The sequence below is a fragment of the Globicephala melas genome, chromosome 4 (genome assembly GCF_963455315.2).
Source record: "Globicephala melas chromosome 4, mGloMel1.2, whole genome shotgun sequence".
Classification (NCBI taxonomy): Eukaryota; Metazoa; Chordata; class Mammalia; order Artiodactyla; family Delphinidae; genus Globicephala; species Globicephala melas.
This window is the reverse complement of record NC_083317.1, coordinates 15,228,368-15,235,201: the sequence shown is the minus strand read 5'-3', so window position 1 is coordinate 15,235,201 and position 6,834 is coordinate 15,228,368.

The following is a 6,834-nucleotide window of genomic DNA, read 5'->3' as shown; positions in this document are numbered from 1 at the left end:
AGCAGTTACTACCATAGTGAGGGGACCCATATGTCATAAAAATTTGGTTTGGATGGAGGTAGCAATAGCACATGTACACAAAATAGTTTGTTCATTTTAAGCCAACGATATCAATGAACAATTAAAAAATTCAGCTGCTGTGCAAAGGGCAGTCACCTTGCTCTGTGAACAGTAGTGCATGAGGGCCAGGAAATTAAAAGGCTTAACCACACACCCAAAACTGTCCAAGCTACTTTATTGTTTAAGTGAAATGAAATGCAAACACAAATAGCCAGACGGGTAAAATTTAAATTAAGCTTCAAAATCATTTTGTGTTTTAACCATCTATGATGTTCTTAGCACTACAAATAAGTCTACTTTCTTTGGAAGCCTAGAAAAATAATCCAATACAAAAAGCTCCCCTGACTTCATCTTCTTCCTTTACGTGCTCTGCACATGTTCACTTTTAAATAAAAGTTTGACCAAGATCCAAAGGAACATGATGTAACTACCTAGGAAGAGTTTAGTTTCTAAGCCATGGTGACCATTGCCAATGACGGCCTTCTCCAAAATGAGATCTTGTTTGCAGAAAGATTTCAAGCCAAGATTGATGTGCTTTCACTTGTTAGGTGGCTGCATTGAGAACTATCTTGCAAAACAGACATCTGCAAGGGAATCATTAGGATTCCTCTTCACTGTTTTCTGGCTTTACGTGTTCAATAAACATTTCTGTAGACTGTTTTTCCTTGGCACAGTTGTGTAACTGATTTCCAGTCAGGAGATGGATGTGAATGGGCAGGATGTTTCTCTGAACAATTGAGCTTTTATCCATTGAGTCGGAGACCACCTGTAAAAATTCTCCTCTATGGAGGGAGGTTGGGACTTACATTGGCGAGAGGCTCATTGGTCTGGAAATTCCATGCTTTCTCTCCGAGGCCAAGAATCCTTCTGTCTTCTGAAAGTTTTAGGGTCATTCCCCAAAGGAAAAGTCAATTTCCAAAAGTTTGAAATTAAGGGACTGAGCTAAATGTAAAACGCTGAATGGGATAAGTAAAAAGTCATGTTTTCATGGGGGACATAACCGGGTCATAAATATTATGGGCTGTGAGGTAAAGGTCTCAAGTCTCTCTTCCCCTATAATCCACACAAAAATAAATACTTTCTTGTATAAAAATCCATCATGTGTGTTATATAGATGTTTCTTTAACAGAAACAACTGATAGCATTTAAGAAAGATATTCATACAGAATTCTATACACAGAATTAGTAAGAGGAAAAAACAGGAAAAGGTGAAAAAAAAGAAGTCTATTCGGCAGGTTTTATGAACAGATGCAGTTCCTTCAGGCAAATCTGGTGAAAGGGGCCACAGCTGCTTCAGGGCCACCTGGGGAGCACTGGGGTCTCTAGGATGCCTTGCCCACATCAGGCAGCAGGGCTAAGTCACTCAGATAAATCGTCTCCTCAGGCCAACAGAAGTTTCTATGTTGAGCCTAGACTTTGCATTTTTGCTTTGAAAGAATTCTATGTGCTTATTTCTTTTGACTTGACAGTGCTTTCTCCTTAGGCTGAGGCAAAAAGAAAAAAAAATACTTCATAGTAGTCAGGAGAGACAGGAAGATGTTCCTCTGTGCCTTTGTGACTGAGTGGTTTTAAAAATCCACCTAGAATTGCTTTCATATTCTTCTTATCAGGAAGTGGAGTCTCTGTCTGAACCCTTGAACATCAGCAGAGCTTCATGACTGAATTGCTGAATAGAACAGAGTTATGCTGTGTGAATTCCAAGCCTAGGATAGTGCCATGTGGCTTTTGTGGTTTCTTTTTGGGACAGTTGCTCTGGGAGTCTTCAGCTATTTTGAGACAATGTGAAGAGACATTGCGTAGTAAAGGATTAACTCAGCAGGTCCAGTTTTCCAAACTCTGAACACTGGAAAGAAAAGTTGCCCTCTGCTTACCTCTTGGGAGGTAACCTCTAAGTCTTTGGGCTATCCTGCCTATAAACATTATATTTGTTTACCTGGGTCTTGGGCTATGCCAGGTAGTTAATGCCAGTAATGTGATTTATGCTGGGGACCTTGGGCTGCAGTCTCAGCTCTGGAGAGCTAAGGTCATCCATGCAGATGGTCACTCGTGCCAACATGACTGATCCTTAATAAAAATACCAGACACCAAGGCTTAGGTGAGCTCCCCAGGTTGGCAATACTTCATGAGTATTGCCAAACATTGCTGGAATTAAGTGTTGTCCACATGACTCCACTGGGAGAAGACAACTGGAAGCTTGTCCCTAGCACCTTCTGGATTCTTTCCTATACACCTTTTGTCCATTGCTGATTTTAATCTGTATCCTTCTGCTGTAATATACCATAATTATGGGTATAACAATTCTGCCAAGTTCTGTGACTCCTTCTAGTAGATACTTGAATTCTACAGAATGTAAAGTTTGGCTATGACCTGTGAAATTATTTGGTCCAAACATCTCCCAGGGAACAGCTTAAGCTCAATAATACATATGGTAGATGAGGAAACTGAAAGTTGAAGACATTAGGTGAAAATTTCAAGCTCATACCAGTCACTGTCTCCTCATAGAACTATATTTGAACCTCTCCAGAAAGTCCTGCATGACACTATTCCAATGGGGCATTCATGGGTTTGTCATTTCATTTGACACTGTGTCCACTGTGATTTGGCTGACAGTGAAGCCAAATATATTTTCAGAATTTCAGTGTAGTTTCAAGGCCAAAATTTCCCCTTATTTTGTGGCTTGGGGTGTCAGCAAGTACAACAGTGATATGCTTTAACTTTTCATCCTGCCCCCATGGTCAGGTGTTCCATTCACTTATTCATGAATTTATTTATTAACTTGTGTTTGTGACAAAGAACACTGCAAAATATAAATTTTTTAAAAGTACAAAAGACTATGTGTGTCCCATCCTGGACATTACAGTTACTCGTTTCCTCTATGTTTGTGTCTCTGCTGCTGACCCATCAAAGGGTCTGTCCCACTGGGGATGACTGTGATGTTTCTGACAGCTCTTGAAGGGCAGTTTTGACTCCATAAGCAATATTTCACATTTTATTTAAGAGGTTTAGAACTACTTTGCGTAGTAAGTGCCTCTGTTTGTCAGAGAAGGGGGAAGGTTTGTTATTGGAAGAAAAAAGGCACAAGGAGAAATTTCAGAGGCTGACAACTTCCTTCAGCTCCCTTTTCCCCTTTATATAAAGTATATAGCCTCCCATATAAATTAGGAATCTAATCAGAATGGTATGCTCCACTTAACTGGGACAGGTTTAATTGGGAAATCCGCTTAATCAGGACATCTCCCAGGGAACTGATTTAGGCCCGATGATACATAATAGCTATGATTGCAACTTAAAGGAGGCAGTAATTCTCTTTAATTGAGACACTTGCAGGTAATTTAGTGCTGCTTGAGACTATGTGTATGTGAGTGTATATGTGCCTATGGCTTTTCTGATGCAGTTTGTTTGTTTTTCTATAGTAAGGTGTGCAGGACTAAGACAACAGCATACATCAGTTCAGCACTGTCCCAGGTACTCATCCCTGTTCAAAAAACAAAAGAGATTAGACTTTTTGCAAAGAACTGCCATGCTCCTTTCAACAATTGGAACTGGTATTTCGGCCCATTTCTGGGTGCTATTATGGACTAATTAGCATTTCCTTTGTAACTAGTTTCAGGGGTTTTTGCAGGCATTAGACAAGATTTCCTTTCCACTCTTTGAGTCTTGTTCCTCCTTTGCTTCTGAGTGGCCTTCCTGTTGTGACATTATACAAAATTCTGTAGGTTGATCTAACTTTTGTGGGGTTGAGCAGAATTTGAGAATAATTTTTACCAGATGCTATGGATTGAATTATGTCCCCCAAAATTCATATATTGAAGACTTAACCCTTAATGTGATAGTATTTGGAGATGGAGCCTTTAGGAGGTTATTAGGTTTAGATAAGGTCATGAGGGTAGAGTCCTCATGATGGAAGTAGTGTCCTTTATAAGGGACATCAGGAGTGACATCATCACTCGTCTTTGATGTCAAGAAGACATCACTCATTTTTGTCTTCCCCACAACAACACTAATTCAGCATCTATCAATAGACAATAGTGCCTCTGTGAGAACTGTGAGATCAGAACTATATAGCAAGGGATCCAGGAGGAATCTCACCCTCCTACGTAGCTGGTAATAGGCATACAGATCTTGATCCCTGTTGAGGATCCCTCATTGGCCCTTGATCTGGCTCTAGCCCCTCTTGGCTGTGGTCCAGGAGACCCTGGAAAACACTCTTTTAGACAATCACAAATGAATGAGGGACACTTGGTGGAAACCCAGGTTTCCAGAGAAGTTTCAGCACACTGTTGGAGGAAAAATTTACAAGTTTAGACACATTGGAGAGGGCACATAGTAAAGACTAGAAGAGGTAACTGCTATTTCAAATGTGAAGACAACAATGCAAAACTTCAAGGAACATGAAAAATCGAGGATACATGTTACCACCAAATGATCACAGTAATCTTTCTGTAACTGATGAGAAAGGCATGGAGAGCTTTGATTTACCTGATAAAGAATTTAAAGTAGCTGTTTTAAGGAAACTCAACGAGCTATAACACAGAAATACAATTCAGCAAAATCAGGAAAACAATACGGAAACAAAATAGAAGTCATAAAAAAGAACCAAATGGAAATTCTGGAGCTGGAGAATACAATAAATGAAATAAATAAAAATGTAATGTAGAACATCTACAGAAGAATGGATAAAGCAGATGAAAAATTTGTGAATTAGAAGGTAAGACTTTTGAAATTATCCATTAAGAAGAGAAAAAGGGAAAAAAGAATAAAAGAGTGATGAAAGACTCCACGATCTATAGAACACCATAAAAGAACCAATTTGCAAGTTATTTGAGTTCCAGAAAGAGAAAAAAAGGGAGAAAGGGGCAGAAAGCTTATTTAAAGAAATAATGGCTGAGAAATTTCCAAATCTGGAGGGAAATTGGGATATCCAAGTTCATAAAGGTCACCAAACAAAATCAATTTAAAGAGATTCTCTCTACATTATAGTAAAACTGTCAAAAATAAAAGATAATGAGAAAATCTTAAAAACAGCAAGAGAAAAGAAACTTGTAACTTACAAGGGAACCCCTCACAAGGCTATCAGTGGATTTCTCAGCAGAAAACTTACAGGCCAGGAAAGAATGAGATGATGTATTTAAAGAGCTGAAAGACAAAAGAAAAGAAAGAACTGCCAGCCAAGAACAATCTACTTGGTAAAATTATCCTTCAGAAATGAAGGCAAGATAAAGACTATACCAGAAAAACAAAAGCTGAGGGAATTCATCACTGCTAGGTCAGCCTTACAAGAAATGCTAAGAGGAGTTCTTCAAGATGAAATAAAAGGAAGGTAATTAATAACATGAAAATATATAAAAATATACAACACCACTGTTAAAGGTGACTACATAGTCAGATTCAGAATACTCTAATACTGCAATATGGTGGTGTGTTAACCACTTAACTCTAGTATAAAGGTTAAAGGACAAGAGCATTAAAAATAATTATAGCTACAATAATGTGTGATTGAATACACAATATCAAAAGAGGTAAATTGTAACATCAAAAACCTAAAAGGGGGAGCAAAAGGATAGAATTTTTCATGTGATCGAAGTTAAGTTGTTGTCAGCATAAAATAGACCGTGATATCTATAAGATGTTTTATGTAAGCGTCATGGTAACCACAAAAGAAAAACCTATAGTAGATCTACAAAAGATAAAGAGAAGGGAATCAAAGATTCCACAAGGGAAAATCATCAGTTCATAAAGGAAGGCAATAAGAGAGAAAGAAAGGAAAAAGGGAACTGTAAAACAGCCAGAAAACAATAGATGGCATTATAAGTCCTTACCTATCAATAATTACTGTAAATGATAAAATGGTAAGACCCAGCTACATTCTGTCTACAAGAGACTCACTTCAGCTTTAAAGACATACATAGGCCGAAAGTGATGGGACGAAAAAAGGATATTTCCTGCAAGTGGAAACCAAAAGAGAGCAAGAGTAGCTATATTTATATTAGGCAAAATAGACTTTAAGCACAAAATGGTAACAGGAGACAAAGAATGTTGTTATTTAATGATGAAGAGGATATAGCAATCATAAATACATATGTACCCAATGTTGGAGCACCTAAGTATCCCTGATGAATATGAATGTAAAAATTCTTGATAAATACTAGCAAACCAAATTCAACAGCACATTAAAAGGATCATACACCATGATCAAGAGGAATATATTTTTGGGCTGCAAAGATGTTTCACCATACATCAATAAATGTGCTATACCACATTAATAGAATGAGAGATAAAATTATATTATCATCCTAATATATGCAAAACAATCATTTGACAAAATATAACATCCTTTCATGATAAAAACTCAACAAGTTGGCTATAGAAATAACATAACTCAACACAATATAGACCACATGTGACAAACCCACAGCCAGCATCATACTCAATGGTGAAAGGTTGAAAGCTTTTCCTCTAAGATCAGAAACACAACAAGGGTCCCACTTTCATGACTCCTTTTCAACATAGCACTGGAAGTCCTAGCCAGAAAAATCAGGCAAGGAAAAGAAATAAAAGGCATACAAGTCAGAAAGGAAGAAGTTAAATTGTCTTTGTTTGCAGATGATATAATTTTATATGTAGAAAATCTTAAAGACTCCCCTCAAAAAAAATCTGTGAAAACTAATTAGCAAATTCAGTAAAGTTGCAGGATACAAAAACAATATATAGAGAAAAATGTTTCATTTCTATACACTAACTGTGAAGTATATGAAAAAGAGGTAAAGAAAATAA